This window comes from Toxorhynchites rutilus, chromosome 2 (assembly GCF_029784135.1).
Source record: "Toxorhynchites rutilus septentrionalis strain SRP chromosome 2, ASM2978413v1, whole genome shotgun sequence".
In the NCBI taxonomy this organism is placed as follows: domain Eukaryota; kingdom Metazoa; phylum Arthropoda; class Insecta; order Diptera; family Culicidae; genus Toxorhynchites; species Toxorhynchites rutilus.
This window is the reverse complement of record NC_073745.1, coordinates 292348070-292366056: the sequence shown is the minus strand read 5'-3', so window position 1 is coordinate 292366056 and position 17987 is coordinate 292348070. Positions and strand designations below refer to the sequence as shown.

The 17987-nt window shown below is 38.2% G+C and overlaps 1 protein-coding gene across 1 annotated transcript in view; it reads right to left on the bottom strand.

Moving 5' to 3' along the window:
* The window catches only part of LOC129765019 (uncharacterized), a 61838-nt gene that overhangs the window by 31210 nt on the left and 12641 nt on the right, over positions 1-17987 (bottom strand). The window lies entirely within an intron of this gene.

The following is a 17987-nucleotide window of genomic DNA, read 5'->3' as shown; positions in this document are numbered from 1 at the left end:
GTTTGAGCCAAACCAGTTACCGATTCTCTTTTGCACATTTCCGTAAGAATTGAAGTACTGCTTAGCGAGTGAAAAATGGTTGGGGTTCTGCCAAAACGAACCAAGCGCCAAAAACGTTATATTGAGATAGTTCAATTCGAAGTTTTGGCTACTACTAATTGACCGTTGCTGATTATTTTATCGCTTACGTGTTACAAACAGAATGTCTACAAAGCACTGAGATTATGAATACAGCGCGGACTCGATTATATACAGTACAGTGCCAATGGATGTATGGGAGAAAAGTGACCTTCAAATTTTCAAACGGGACATGATTAAAAAGGTTGATTCCCACGAAAAACTACCCTATGCAAAATATCAGCTCAATCGGACTTCATTTACTAGTGTTGCATAGCCATCAAAGTTTGAGCTTTTCGAAAACCGAAAAATTATCCCAGGGGAGAGAAAAGAAATTGGGGTGTTCGAAAAAAAATTTGGATGCTAAATGTCTTCAAAACGTCGAGATCTAGGATGAGATCAGGGTTTTTAAAACAATGTTTTAGTGCCAAATATCTTTGAATTGCATGAAACGTCGAGATTTAATGTAATCTCGAAAAAAAAGTTTTTATCAAAAATCAAGATCTTTGGTTGGCCTGCCAAGATCTTTTGGTTGGCCTGCCAGATCCGTTGTCATTTTGTATGTGTAACGATCATGAAAACTTAAGAAATCATTTAGGAAACATGAGCTGAGAATAAGGCCGAGGACACAGTGAACGCGATGCGAGCGCGGGCGCGGGATCGTTTGCGCTCTGTCGAATGAGGAAATCAAATGCAAACCGCCCGAACCTGACATAGTAAACGTGAAGCGATGGGAAACAAACGCGATTTTCAAAGCGACAAAGTTGACGCGATTGAACGCGACAGACATGTGCGTCAGATATAGACAAAAGGAGTTATTTCCATTTAGTGTTCAAGTTTCGATCGAAACACAAGATTGAGTGTCCCAACTAGTGTTACACTTCGGGAAAGCCACTGTGCTGACGAAACCTACCTGCTTTTGGCACATATTTTGCGACATGTGACCCAAAAACATATTTCAATATTTCAAAACTGCTTCGAAAGCAAACTATTGAAATCATAAGAATCTATAAAAATGAGTATCTGTTCTCTAAATATTGGGCTCGCCTTGGCCAATCCCAGTTTCTATTTCGCTACTGTGTTGAACAATTTTTTTCGCCACAGAATTCATTTTCAGAATATGCAAGAAGTGTAGTGTAGAGCGGAATCTAAGCAGAAGAGAAAAAGTGAATAGGAGGTACGTCGTCGGTTTTCATACCGTAGAGATTGTACGAATTGTTGATTTTATGCGTTATGCGTTTTCGCATGTATAACAATAGTGTGGCACGAATATATATGATCGACTGGAACCGCACTGTATGTAGTACGGGAAAAATGCTGCGATACATACTGAATGCGTGGGGCATAACAACACAAACCCATCGGTCCACTAAAACTCTCGATTAAAGAGTTATCTAAGAATTTTCGATGCCACCCAAAAATATTTAATATTCAAGCTTTATTCAAGGTTTGAGCTTTCTTTGTTTATTCGCCTCTAGCCTTGAAAAAGACCAATTTGAAATACCAAACTGAACAACCCGGTCTTGAGAAACACTATTTGGAAAGCCTTGCTGCTTGGATGACTGGTTTGTGATTTTTCCAATCGATCATTCAACTTTCTTGATTTCATTGTTTTTGGGCTGAAAGTGACGTAAGGTGTTTTTCAACGTTGAGAGTTGTGTTCTTCGGTGAAAAACTAAACCTTAAATTTTGTTTCGATGGTATTGCTTTCGCCTTCGCTGTCACCACATAACAGGTTCGGTTCGGATTTTCTGTTACCGTTCTGCGTCTGCTGAGATGTTCCGTTCTGTGTTGGAGATGTAATTTTGCTAAGAGATACTGAAAAGTTACTTAGATATTCAAGAAGTTCAGTATTCCAGTTTCAGTGCTCGAAACAGCGTTCGCGCTCTTCGCTCAGTGGAAGCATTCATTTGTCGGCCCTTTTTATTGCTATCAAATGAGGGCCTTAGAATGCAAAGGGTGTAAGTGACTTGATCGATTTCTCTTCATCAACTTTTTCTTTAGTTAATGACTCAACTGCAAAAAAGTTCCAATTTAAGTTCGCTATAGAATCCGATAGATGAGGTTCTGACCTATCTTCCACATTGTCAAATACAACTGGGAATGTATTTGCAGCTAAGGTATGACCAGAAGAGAGAGTCGATGTAGAGAAATCGACCAAATCACTTACACCCCTTTCATTCTAAGCCCCTCAAATATTTGTGTCAAAGAGTTTTATTATTAAATTTCTTCAATGTTTATGCTCGCCAGCAATAATTTCGTAGTTCTATGGTAACTGTGCGGTCGTGTCTTGAACATCACCCTTCTCATTTATCTTTTTTTTTTTATTTGCGGCCCGCGGCACCATGCCTAACATGTGTTTGTGGCCACTATGAAAAAAAAGGTTGAGTACCGTTGCCTTAAAGTCATAAAATACCTTTCTCATAAAAAAAAGTCCGAATTCTTCCAGAAAGTTCAAGAGGATCACATTTGATGATAAAAATTCTTCTACGCATATGTTCGAATTCCAGCAATGATATTCAATAACAGAGTTACTGAACATTTTCTCTGTTTCGGGCTCTGTTTGCCTTAAACTGACTCTAATTTAAAAATTACACTACCAAGAACAATTCTGTTGCTTCCATTTGAATGATAAGAAAATTCAACATAGAATACAGTTGTGAAATTTCCATATTAGTGGATTTAAGTAACATAACAGTTTGTGAATTTTATTCCTCTAAGACCCAAGTTTTTTATTTATCTAAAAAAACCTATTCCACTTTTATCTCAAATTTCCGACTTTCAACAATCAATACTCCTGACAGTAAACTTCCAGCATAGAACCAATGTGTATGTGTGATAGGTGAAAATATTCTAAAGATGTTCTAGTGGGGGTGAACATTGAAAATAATCACTGAATAATTTGAAAAGATAATCCGTGAAGCCCGTCTAAAGGCGGTCTTGGGCTGTAGAGGGGCGTTACTCTTAATTTTATCCAAAAAATACACGATGAACTTGAATGTTTCTATCAACCAAAATAAAGCTTTTTAACGGCTCTTCAATTTGTTCTTTGACACCCAACTTATATCTTTTTTAATTTCATTTCGAAAACAAAAAAAGTAATATCAATTAATGGTGATTCTTCAACTACAATCTACCAAAATCACGATTTTTACTTCAATGTAAAGGGTGTTTCACATCAAATTGCATCACGGAAAAAACGCTGTAGAAATTCACCCAGTAGACCGATCCTTTTGAAAATTTTAGACTGTAAAATAAAAACTATTAAACAACTTTTGGCATTTTCTTTTTATTCATACTTCGAGCCCAAGCCCGTATGCTCGCACCTTCCTCTTTACCCCGTCCATAAGGTTCTGTACAACGTTAGGTTGTAGTTTTTTTTTGAACAGAAATCCATTTTCTCTTGAAGTCCGCCTCCGATTTGACAACTTTTGGGTTCTTCCGGAGGGCCTGCTTCATAATCGCCCAATATTTCTCTATTGGGCGAAGCTCCGGCGCGTTGGGCGGGTTCATTTCCTTTGGCACGAAGGTGACCCCGTTGGCTTCGTACCACTCCAACACGTCCTTTGAATAGTGACACGAAGCGAGATCCGGCCAGAAGATGGTCGGGTCCTCGTGCTGCTTCAATAGTGGTAGTAAGCGCTTCTGTAGGCACTCCTTAAGGTAAACCTGCCCGTTTACCGTGCCGGTCATTACGAAGGGGGCGCTCTGCTTTCCGCAAGAGCAGATCGCTTGCCACACCATGTACTTTTTGGCAAACTTGGATAGTTTCTGCTTGCGAATCTCCTCCGGAACGCTGAATTTGTCCTCTGCGGAGAAGAACAACAGGCCCGGCAGCTGACGAAAGTCCGCTTTGACGTAGGTTTCGTCGTCCATTACCAGGCAATGCGGCTTTGTCAGCATTTCGGTGTACAGCTTCCGGGCTCGCGTCTTCCCCACCATGTTTTGCCTTTCGTCGCGGTTAGGAGCCTTCTGAACCTTGTATGTACGCAGGCCCTCCCGCTGCTTGGTCCGCTGGACGAATGAACTTGACAAATTCAGCTTATTGGCGACATCCCGGACCGAACTTCTCAGATCACGTCTAAACTGCTTAACTACGCGCTTGTGATCTTTTTCACTGACGGAGCATCCATTTTTGCCGTTCTTCGATGGTTCGGTCGATGGTTAGGTTCTCGAAGTATCGTTTTAGTACTCTGCTGACCGTGGATTGGACGATTCCCAGCATCTTACCGATGTCCCGATGTGACAACTCTGGATTCTCGAAATGAGTGCGCAGGATTAATTCACGACGCTCTTTTTCGTTCGACGACATTTTTCCAAATTTACGAAAAATTGACAGTGAAGCATGGCCAACGTGATCTATACACTCTTATCTGATTATAAGCGAAAGTTGAAGATATAATTCCCTAAAAATTAAATTTCTACAGCGTTTTTTCCGTGATGCAATTTGATGTGACACACCCTTTATTCATAATAGCCAATTAACTTTCACTTTAACGTTGACACATCTCATTTGCGCTTGAAATAAGTCGCATTAAAAAAAAAAAATAACTGTATATAATCGAATTATATATAATCGAGTCAGTATATAATCGAGTCTGTATATAATCGGGTTCGCCCTGTATCTTTAAAATAACACATAAATATAGAAATTAATGGCTTTAAATTTTGGTACGCTTGCCCTCAGATCACTTTGGCAGAATGAAAACTAAGGAATATGGTTTTCAGTTCAGTGTGGTTGGATGTATTTTAGTCTGAATAATTATTGCAATAATAATATCAGAATGGTTGAGAAAAACTTATGATTCTTTGTCGCCGATCAGGTCGTTATTAATATGAACAATGTTTTGATCATCGGAACACTCTTCATGAAGAATTCATGGTTTACAGGAGGTTCATATTTCATCAGATGTTGAATGACGTTGTACTTCTTACGAGGAATTATGCGCCCATTGGAATGTTAAAAAATCAATTTATGTTTGACCAAAAAAGGGCCTCCTAATATTTTCCTCAAGTCAAACTAAAGTAAGGGACCATCTGTGTCATGGTGTTACCCACGAGGCTTTTCGGTAAAAAATTTAAATTTGACAGACGTTACTCAAAACACATTTTCGTGAAAAGTGGTAATTTTGTTCCTTATCACAAAACATTAGACCAACATTTTCCGTTAGGGTGACCATTTCCATTTTAGGGTGGTTCGAAAAATCAATTATTTCTACTTTTCCCAAAAAGGAAAATTCACAACTTTTGAACCACTGAACCGTTTGATCGATCGGATGATCGACATATCAAAATGAAGCTTATGAGTTAGTTTTCTTTGAAAAAATATTACTTTTGAGAAAAATTTTGATTTTCGTTTTTGTAATTATTGATTGAGTCAGTTTTGCATAGAGTTATCGGTTAAAGATAGAGGGCTCTATATTTTTTATATTTTTCATGGAAAGCTGAGAATTTTGTATATAACATACCTCGATATCAGAGACGCAATTTTTTTTTCGTTTTTGAGATATGATTTTTCAAATTTAACATGTTTTAAGTCTTCGTTCAATATTTCTATCTGACTAGACTAAACCTATGCGACTAGAATCTAGTCTTCCCACACGTGGCTTATTGGCTTCAATTTAATATGTCGATCATCTAAATTGCTTCAGTAGTTGCTCATTGTCTTCAATTTGATATGTCAACCATCTAGATCAGTTCAGTGATTCAAAAGTTATGAATTTTTGAAAAAAAGTCATTTTTGGGAAAAAGTTGAAAAATATGAACACAGAAATCATTTCTCGACTCTCGGTCAAAATCGTCAACAAAACTAGGAGTTTGTTGCATCAGAACAGAGCCGATGCGCACGAGAGCAAATACGAATGGCAACTAAAAGTATCGAAGGTGTGCTATTTACATGTACAGAAAATGAACAAGTTCTATGTTTCGCGCAATGAAAACAAGCAACACACACAAAGCCAAACATTGATGGCTAGAAGCCACCTGTAATCTTTTGCACTATTTTGTTTTTTCGCCTGCTTTACAATGGCTCGGATGGTTGTGTTAATTGCAATGCCAGATGCACCTTAAGTGAAGTATTCGCTAGCGTTCACAGCTCGAGGGGAAACATAAAACACAAAACGAGCCGAATCAGTGACCTTTGTTGTTATGGGCACAGAAAGATTCTGAAAATTTTCCTCAGAGGAGATGCAATACTTATACGCTAGTGACAGCTTACTTACTAAAGGGTGTGTCACATCAAATTGCATCACGGAAAAAACGCTGTAGAAATTCGCCCAGTAGACCGATTTTTTTGAAAATTTTAGACAGTAAAATAAAAACTATTAAACAACTTTTGGCATTTTCTTTTTATTCATACTTCGAGCCCAAGCCCGTATGCTCGCACCTTCCTCTTTACCCCGTCCATAAGGTTCTGTACAACGTCAGGTTGTAGTTTTTCTTGAACAGAAATCCATTTTCTCTTGAAGTCCGCCTCCGATTTGACAACTTTTGGGTTCTTCCGGAGGGCCTGCTTCATAATCGCCCAATATTTCTCTATTGGGCGAAGCTCCGGCGCGTTGGTCGGGTTCATTTCCTTTGACACGAAGGTGACCCCGTTGGCTTCGTACCACTCCAACACGTCCTTTGAATAGTGGCACGAAGCGAGATCCGGCCAGAAGATGGTCGGGCCCTCGTGCTGCTTCAATAATGGTAGTAAGCGCTTCTGTAGGCACTCCTTAAGGTAAACCTGCCCGTTTACCGTGCCGGTCATCACGAAGGGGGCGCTCCGCTTTCCGCAAGAGCAGATCGCTTGCCACACCACGTACTTTTTGGCAAACTTGGATAGTTTCTGTTTGCGAATCTCCTCCGGAACGCTGAATTTGTCCTCTGCGGAGAAGAACAACAGGCCCGGCAGCTGACGAAAGTCCGCTTTGACGTAGGTTTCGTCGTCCATTACCAGGCAATGCGGCTTCGTCAGCATTTCGGTGTACAGCTTCCGGGCTCGCGTCTTCCCCACCATGTTTTGCCTTTCGTCACGGTTAGGAGCCTTCTGAACCTTGTATGTACGCAGGCCCTCCCGCTGCTTGGTCCGCTGGACGAATGAACTTGACAAATTCCGCTTATTGGCGACATCCCGGACCGAACTTCTCGGATCACGTCTAAACTGCTTAACTACGCGCTTGTGATCTTTTTCACTGACGGAGCATCCATTTTTGCCGTTCTTCACCTTCCGGTCGATGGTTAGGTTCTCGAAGTATCGTTTTAGTACTCTGCTGACCGTGAATTGGACGATTCCCAGCATCTTACCGATGTCCCGATGTGACAACTCCGGATTCTCGAAATGAGTGCACAGGATTAATTCACGACGCTCTTTTTCGTTCGACGACATTTTTCCAAATTTACGAAAAATTGACAGTGAAGCATGGCCAACGTGATCTATACACTCTTATCTGATTATAAGCGAAAGCTGAAGATATAATTCCTAAAAATTAAATTTCTACAGCGTTTTTTCCGTGATGCAATTTGATGTGACACACCCTTTATGCAAGGGTGGAGTTTACTTTGCAAATAATTTTTTTCCCCCTTAGTTGTTCTTATTCTAGCGGCTATATAAGTTGCCCGTTATTGACAGCTCTTTTCGGGGAAGCAAACAAATGGACAGAACAAATGTATGTGGAAATGGGAATGCTTACAATTTTCATCAATTTAAACCATATACAGGCTATGGGATTGTAATGTACAGTACGATTTATATGCAAATCGTTAAAATCCGTTCACAGCAAAAATAGCTATTAACGTTAACTTTATTCCATAAAAACGTGACCTGTTTTCTGATTTGGCACCCTTAATGTAAGACGTAGTCCTGCGTCTAAAATTGGTGCTTGGTTCGTTCTTGGCAGAATCTCGACCAAATGATAGAGGCGAAGAGCCAAAACTGGTGGATAAGTCTTATGTGGTAGTTGATCACTATTGAGTTACTCAATCTGTGCCGGGGCATTGTGGTCAAGAAAAATCAATATTTGTTGAAATTTTCTGATATTCCAGTCGGCATGTGTTGGCATTTTCTGATATTCCAAAGCACGGTTCTGATACTTTGAACTGGATATTTTAGACCGATGAAAATAAAAAATGATGATTGATATGGTTTCATATGTCCACACCTGGTATCTCTGGCTTCATCATCAACCTCTTGCCATTCGATTTAATTTCCAACAGCACGGCCCAAACACGAGCACATCAAGTTTTTCCGCTACTCTGCTGAGCATGTGTATCTTACAAGGGTGCCCTATGATGCGCAAATACATGTTGTAAACTGGTTGCGTTATATCGTTTAAAAATAAAAACGAACAATGCATTGGTTCTTCAGAAATGTATTGAATTGATAACCATTCTTTTTTAAGGTTCATTGAAAGCTTTAGAAAAATCAAGCAAAATGAATAATTTTTCAGGCGAACATCATACACACCGCTTTCGTCAACCAGTGCGACTCGGCTGAGTTTCTTGTGGAATCCAACTTGGTCGGTCGAATTCTGTTTGTAGACAACTTGTACAGGATTTAGCAATATATATTTTTTAAATTTGAAGATGAACGTCATAGACACTGACAACACAAACACATGCCAATGTCATATAATATGGGTTATATGGTAACAACGCTTGGCCTCATGTTGACAAATCGGTTAAAATCAATTGGAAACCCCTAAATGGCTAGGACCCGAATTCCCTAGATATTATGCGTCCGATCATTACTTGTTCTGTTAAATTGCACAGGTCTGACTGTTTGATTATATTCGCGGTCAGAGGAGGAAAAGTGGTAGTTAATAATGACCAATATTTTGAATGATTCATTTGTAACCATCTAGCTTGAGTCCTAGAGTCTTTGCCTTGTAAAATTTTCGGTGAACTTCCGTCGACCCTTACCAAGGATCCTTAGTTCTTCGACAGTACCTCCATGCTGTACATCTTCTAAACTGTTTGATTGAGTTCTTTGTTGGTACGAAAAGAGCTATAACCTTTTTGCAGAAGGGTTACCGTAAAGTATTTCATAAAGCTAATCCTACCATACATTAGAACACCTGAAGGAACTGTGATGTATTGGATAGATTTACAAAGCTGTCACCACATCCGTACCTTTCGGCTGGGATTAAGGGATATTGTTATAACTAAGCTGATTTTGATCCACCAAATTGCACCTAATCCCATCCAATCGTGAAAATTGAGTAATTGCCAAACAAAAGAACAGTAGCAGGGCAGAGTGACTCAGAAGGCAACAGAAATGAAGAGATGCTGAAAAAACGACCGTTCAGACCTGCATAATTTATTTTTATTCCTTAATTTCGTGAAAACTAAGGGAGATAGAGTTAATTTAATGATTCCGGATTCTAAATGACTGCAGCATCATTTTGCGCCCATATCTTTCATACCTAATTTGTTGTGTTACGTTGACATCTACATTGAATGTGTTTTCCGCAATTACGAGAAACAATGGTCGTGAAATAAGGCAAGGAAGGTGCCATCATCGTGTTGTCAACCCGAATTACACGTGCAAGGCAATTTAACCATTAGCTTGATTATAGAGGATGTGATGAGAGGCCGGGATACCCACACACATAACAAAAACAGAAAGAAAACTCTTTTGCATTCCCCTCTATTACAACTAAAACAATTCACCCTTGATGCAGCCTCGTCAGCTAACCGGCAGGGAAGTCGCATTGTTTATCACCAGCATGAATGAAAATTATGTTTCTCATAAGGTCACCCCCTCACACGTTGCCGGTGGTCGTTGGAACGTTGTCGTTCCACCCGGGAACCTTGATCGTTGAGGAAAAAAATAGCCATTGGGACTGGACGTCTACCGTATCGACAATGGGATGGCGGATTTTCGATTATTCGTTCGGCTGCTTCAAATCGAATGAGGTGCAATTTTTGCGCTACTGAACACAATGACTGTCATTCACATAGCCAACAACTGCATTTGAACGGTACTGTTTTTTTGCTGTGTACACTCTTCCGAGTGCGTCAAACTGAGGTTAGGTCCAGTTCCGATGGAGATTGTCAAAATTAGATCTCGTGACTGAGCGTTTTTGCACTGCGGGGAGCGGTCAAAAGGTTGGTCTCATCGATCACGTACAATTGATTTTAGCAGCTTTGTTAAGCCATTCGATCATTTCAGTGAACTGACCTGAATATGGGTCGATACGATTACGATCCAATGTTTGTAGTTCGAGCATGTTTTTGCTGTGGTAGATTCTATTCATCGCCAATATAAGCGTAACGTCACGTTTGCCGCCGAAAATGGGTGCGTGAGAGTGGACACTAAGTAACCTTGGCGGTCATAATAAAATGTGCCTTGTTTTAAGGTACGCCCCACAGCGGGGCAACTCAACGGAGCGAGAAAAGAAACGCTTTGATGGAGTTTGACTGCGTTCCTCGGAGTGATCTCAGGTATTCTACGCAGTTGCGGTTGGGGTGTTTCGTTCTTTGTTATTGAATGCCACGAGTTGGCTTCTAATTCGGATAACTAGTTTCGTTATTCTTGCGCAATTATTCCGTTGATTCAGTTTATGAGAATGCGTCGCTAAGTTTCGATCACAACTATGTTGCCCCTGGAAACGGTTGCTGGCATAGCCCGTCTCGAAATTGACTGACGTTTCGTTGTGGTCTCTTGCATTTCGCCAGCGAGTACTTCGCGGTTGACAGATGTAAAAGGTTGAGTATCAATACTGAGCCGTTGCTCCTCAGTTTAGCATTCCACATATTCAAGACCATGAGCTGGTTTCGCACCCTAGCGATGAGTGTTTCAAAAGATAGTAGGACTTGGATTACGGCGATGGGACGCAACTCTACGGAAATCGCTCCGGTTCAGCACTCTCTCTATATATGGTACGAGGTCTTGGACGTTTGCAATCGGGACTGGTTGCTCCGAATGCACCACACTCATTGGCTCGGTAAAAAATTAATCGTCAGTGAGGTAAGAATTTACCGCGGGGAGCTCGATTCCCGACAGGGGCAACTATGCAGATTCGCGGCATGCAATTCGTGCTGCTCAAGTGGGCACTACCGTCCCCTCAATATATATCCACAGCAAACTTAACACCCTTCTCGCTCGTGTGAGAAGAATCGATGTTACGCAACTCATACTTGGCGGTCGCGTGTTATGTGCACTGGTTTTTTTCCTTGCAGCTTGAACAGATGGAGGATTTAGCGAGTTAGGCATAAAATTGGCGGTTTGGATTTTGATTCTGCATTGTGACGTTTGCGGCTGGGTTTATTAGACCATCGTTAGTTGTGAATTTATGTTAGATCTAAATATGAAATAGATTGGAGAAAAATTGTCTTTGTGAGCTTACAGGGCTATACTTTTCTAAATCGAGATATTGTTTTCTATAAAAAATGTTTATGCGTTGAAGAAGATAACAAACGTTCAAACATTTGAAAACCTCAACTGTTTGCGAGGGTTGAGTAATTTGAAGTTGGTGCTAAGTCTTGTCCGAAATTCCTGATATTCGCATATAAAAACGAAGGACATCGACGGAAATGTACCTAGTGTAGGTTTTGGATTCACCTTACAAAAATTATTTATTTTAAAACACCAACCCTTTTTTTGGTAAATATTCCTACTATTAAACAGGATTTCGAGGTTCCTTATTACCTTCTCAATCTATAAACAATTACTGAACAGTTTCTCTTATTTGATTCAAGAGTATTTTGAAAGAGCATATTAATTTTATCATAAATTTTATTGAAAAATATGGAGCGCGGAAGCCTTGTTTATAAAATAAACTTTTTCTAAATTGAAAATCAACCATTTCGAGCTACAGTATATTCAATAAAGATTATGCTAACATACACACGCCCTTTAAAAACATATCCTTGAACGAAAAAAAATCTTCTCACTAGTTGAAAGTACTCAAATGCGTGTGCAACGTTTCCCTCAGATAGGATTCACAAGAAGTTGGACGATGCATTATTTGACGTGGACATGCTCAACTACATCATCGTGGTCAGAAAAAATCGCGAAGAGAATAAGTGCAACAGAAATAACAGAAAAATCCGATCACAATCTGGAAAAGATTATTTATCGTTTTTTTGTTACTTAATTAAAGGATCGTCACCTATGTTTTAAGCTAACCGCATTGTTGGTGGCATTGTTAATTACCTTTTTTTCTTACGAATTCTTTTCCCATCTTTAATGTGAAAATGAAATGCTTCTTTCTCTAAAACCATATTACAAAACCTGTGTTCATTTATTTCCCATATAGAAACCAATCAGCGAAGTCTCCTGCATAAGATTGGGCCATCTTTATAAAAAGATCGATCTTGTCAAATCGATTCTCCAAACGGTATAGGGATCAATCCATTGATTAAATCGGTACCAACGAAATCGATCTTTGAAAAATCAAAATATTGTTTTCCAATTTATCTGCTTATTCTATAGAAGTATCGTGATTTCTTTAGACATGAAATACAAACTTCATATTTCTATTCAAACATCAAAAGCATTTCGTTTTGTTCCTCAGCATGAAAAATTGAAAGTACAGAAAAAAACATTTTCCAGAGCTTTTTGTGGCCTCATCGAGTCACGTTACTGTAAATTTAACAACTGATGACTGTCCATAACTCAGCTAACAACGATTTCATAAAAGCCAGTCGTGCCATACGTTTGTCATTTAGACGAAGCCGATTCTTGATTTTAGCGCCAGTTCTTAAGAATAATCTTTCGCCTTTTGATATCAACATCTAGTTCACCCTTTGACCCAGTGGTGACAGTAAATCCCCTCAGTTGCTGCCACTGGTTCTATCACGGTTAGCATTTGTACAGAATTAAATCGTAGAAGAAGCGATTCAAATGTTTACATAAAGTTTAAAAAAATTGTTAGATGGTCATTGGTGAGATGAAAATCGATGTGTACTGAAAAACAGATCTAAAAAAAGTTTTTCCTAGATCGAAAAATCTAATATCGAAAGAATAAATTTTCTCGATTTTTTCGAGTCTAAAAGATCGATCCAAAAAATAGGAAATCGGAATTGAAAAGATCGATATTCGAAAAATCGTTTCGATATCGCCCAATCCTACTCCTGCATCATTTTCAAATTTCCTCATTCTAACATTCTTTTTATATTTTTCTACTGCTCTCTCATATTGTATTGCATCTTATGTATTGTCATGATATTCACAGAATTCATATCCTGATTTGTCTGATTTTTTTTTATATTCGACATTTTTACAAATAATTTTATGCGAAATCCAAACTTCGTAGTGTAATTACGTAATAATAGGCGGTAAGTCAGTATAAGTGGAGTCATAATAAACATTCAAACATTCAACAAAAAACATTCAAACATTGGAGTCATAATAAACATTCAAACATTCTGTGAAACTTTGAATGTGGCTACCAATTTTCACGAAAATTATAGAACCACTACAGTGGGGGAAAATCCTATAAGCGCACCTGGGTTTTCTGAAAATTCTAGATATATAGTAGATAAAACCATTCCTTTTTTACGTAGTGATTTCCTAATGACTAAATGTGTACTAACTTTGTTGTTTAAGTCATCATTGGTGCAAACAAATTTTTTTACTAAAACTATTTTAAAATTATGGTGCGAAATTCTCATAAGCGCAACTGGCATTTTAAATATTTTCCCACCAATATGTAAACATCTTGGCCATTTTTCAACACATCCTGGTAAGGTTGTAACGTGAGAACGAGTTAACCACAATCAGCTAAGCAGTGAAGTAGCGCAATTGAATTTGAAGCACGATGCCGAAAGGAAAGTTCTTGGACGAAACTGAGCGGAGATTAATAACTTTAATTTTAATAATTAATAATTAATAATAATTGAAGGATATTGGTTTAAGCAACCGGGAGATAGCAAAGAGGATCGATAGAGGAGAAACAGTGGTCCGGATTTTTTTCAAGAAGGGCCCAAAATATGGCATCAGAAGGAAGAATAAAGGTAACTGCAAAATTTCAAACCGTGACTGGAACCGCATCATTCAGCTTGGGGAGACTTGAAAATTTAATGCTTCGGAAATAAAGCAAGAACTGGACCTTCCCATATCCAAACGACGTGTTTCCCAAATTTTGCGAGGATCTGGACATCTGGTTTACACGAAGAAGGCAAAGAAACCAAACCTCACCCCAAGGCACATTCAAGCAAGATTGGATTTCGCTAAACAGCACATGGATTGGAAGGCAGAGTGGGATGAAGTGATCTTTTCCGACGAGAAAAAGTTCAATCTTGATGGTCCCGACTGCTGCGCGTATTATTGGCATGATCTACGAAAAAATCCCGAAGTGAAGTTGAGCAGGAATTTTGGTGGTGGAAGTCTCATGGTGTGGGCTGCGTTTTCAAGAAAAGGGAAGACTCCTATCGCCACTATTTCGACAAGGATGTACTCCGACAACTATGTAGACTGGACAGTGTTTTGGTGCCATTTACAGAAGACATTATGGACGGCAACTTCATCTTCCAGCAGGATAATGCTTCCATTCACGTAAGCAAGAAATCATTGTCATGGTTTTCAGAAAGAAACATTCAGCTTATGGACTGGCCAGCTCGTAGCCCGGATCTCAATCCCATCGAGAATCTCTGGGGAATCCTGGCAAGGCGAGTGTACAGTAGTGGACGACAATTTGCAACAGTTCGTGAGTTGGAGAGATGTGTAAGGGACGAGTGGAATAAAATTCCACATGAAATGTTGGATAATCTGATTGAGTCAATGCCAAACCGTGTCTATGAAACTATTCTAAAAAATGGTAAACCAACCAAATATTGAATGCTGTCATTTTCATGTATAAATCGTTCTTTGAGAATAAAGTCTGATGTGCGCTTATGAGAATTTCTACCTTGAAAACACGTTTTTCTCATTCTGAATAACTGTGGAGAATAGGATTGGGACTTTTCTTGGCAAGATAAACTTGATGTTCGAAGGTCATTTAAATCCCATGAAAATATTTTGGAAATATATAGCTAGTTAATCTTACAGCCAAAATATACATGTGCGCTTATAGTAATTTCTCGCACTGTATATCGGTTTTGCATGGAATGGCTATATTAACACTTTGCCGTTCGCCCGTCTTGTAAAACATTATTCGTTTGGCGCTGCGCTAATTTGGATTAATTGGCTTATCGTCGGCCGTTCTTGACATCATCGGGAAATTATAAATTGTAAAGGTTTACTAATCTCTTCGTTAGTTCTAATATGTTCTCAACCCTGTTCCCTTATTTTCAGGAAAATTCGTAGATATACATACGTAAATAAATACAAAGAGCAAATCCACCCCTAGTCATTCGACCGCTGACCCGGCCCTCTACGATTTTGTTGAAACTTGATACACATGACGAAGCTACTCAAAATCACATTTTTCATTGTCATATGACTCAATTTAACTATGACTGATTTTTGAATAGGGCGTATTTAAAACCATTGATCTTCCTTTCAAAAAAATCGTAACTCAAAATCTAGATGTTTGATTAAAATATGATGTTTGACAAAGTTGTTGGAAAATGAATGAACCATTTATGAAAAATAACATTTCAAATGTACTGTTAAAAAATCTCACTCTAAATTTGAATTTAATATTGAAAACATGTCAATCTCAAAACACCCCTCGTTCAACATTTTTTGTATATTTTAATTTAGACACAGTTTTTCAAAGTGTAACGGTAGGGTAATTGATGTCACCATAAAAACGAGTTTTTAGCTTCTACATTTCTACATATTTATTCTACATGCAAACTGTCTTCAGATGACTTTTGAGCTTACTAAGACAAACATTTTGTGATGCAGAATTTGTCATCTAACTGGTGCTTAAATTTCGAGAATTTAACTAAAAAATAATTGATACTTCTTAATTATCCTATTTTTAGAACACATGAAGCTATTTAAGAAATGTCAAATGTCAAATGTTGAAAATAATAAATAAAACAGAAATTTCTCTCACGGTAGTCAATCACATGTAATTTTGCGCGTATCGCATTTAAAGGATTTCCCGTGAAATTTATTTTATCTGACCTGATATTTCGACAAATCATCAGTTTGAACGACTGTTCATATATTCTAGAAGAGATTAGAGATATTTTGTTTGATTCTATCTATTAATTCGTATTACTTTGTTGTTTTGGGCAAAATGAGTTATCACTGGATGTATTTTCTAAAGCTGATATACCATACCTCATTTCGTTTTTCGAGAGTTTCCTTTTGTAGTTTTGGAAAAAAATGCCACTCCAACACCGAAAAAATGAAAAATGTGCCACCCCAACCAAAACCAAACCTTAATATGTTAAGTGTTTCTTACTACGGTTTTGTACGTATGAGAAAATTGTAATTACCTCTCTAGGTCACTGGCCCAGATCATTTCATACATATACCTACTATCTCAATAGCGATTTAAACAAGTTCGGGTAAAAAACGCATAAATCTATCCAATGATATGTGTAGGTATTCATTTTATCAACACCAGATGATCATTTTAACCGCACATATAAAAGAAAAGAAAAAGTTTGGTTGAATAACCTTTTTCTTTTTAATGAAAAATGTACTATTTTTATTTTTTACAATAAAAACTGTTTGATATCTTGAACAACAATTGGTTAATATTAATTAGATAATATTCTTCGAAGAGCGGGGATTGTAGCGGTATGTGCACACAGTAAATGGTCATATTCCTTAGGGCAGGGGTTCTCAAAGTGGCCGATATCGACCCCTTGGGGTCGATAATGATTTCCCGGTGGTCGACATGAACGAAAATTGATTTTGGGAGTCGACGAGGTCTGAAAATTGACCCCCATTCATTAACACAAGCTCATGTTTGGAACATTTAAGATACAGTATAAGTTGTGTTACGTGATCCAAATTAATTTCTAGTAGAAAGTATTATTGTTGTACTTTTTCAAAACTCAACAAATGGATGAGCGCGCATAAGTTCGTATAAGATGAAACATTTGACAAGTGCATTTGACATTTGCGTTCTGGAATTTGTTGGAACTTGAATACACTCATTTACTAATTTAATTCAAGAGATTACATTAGTAGAAATAAAAAAAAGAAGGTGATTTTTTGAATAAAAATTTATCATTAACGTGCGATTTTTATATATTTTTTTTTCAAAAATTGATTGCCTACTCCAGTATTTGTGAATAATTTGTATTAACTTATTTACAATAAAATAATATTTATATAATTTTACATCTATTTATTTTGTTGAATTATGATGAGGAAATAATGTCAAGTTACTAGCTACAGCTACTAGTTACTAGTTACAAGTTACAAGTTATTAGCTTAAACCTCGCACGCCAGACTTCCGGATTTGTCTGTAATCTTCCAGACTTTGGTAAAGCATCCAGATATCCAGACCATCCTTTGTCTAGTCCAGACTTTCCTCACTTTGCCAAATTTTTCCCAGATTAAAAAAAATTGCTAGCTAGTTTATGCTGGTTTTTTTGAAACAGTTATTTAAAATGGCAACACTGATTTCACCAAAGGAATTGGAAGGCCGAGCTGGCTTTCTCAAAGCACCGATTTCTACAAAGTATGTTGTAAAAACAAAAAGTGTCTTGGAGAATTGAAGGATTTCTTGAAGCAGAGGGAAGCTGAGAAGTACAAAAGGGACTGCTGTGATCACGAATGTTCTCGGAGGTGGTCAACACGAGGAGCCCATTAGTCATTTATGAAGCAATCCGTTCAGTTTGATTTTCGAAGAAATAGTCAGTAGCCTCAAGATAGCCAAACACTGTTTGTCCGGAGGTCAAACAATTGACACTATACGCGTATTAAACCGCTCGCCAAATAGTGTCGATATTATTTTCATTTGTCGTGTCGAAACATAGTAGTTACAGCCTTATAACAGGTCAACCAACCGCAAAGTCTTTAAATTAGAGTT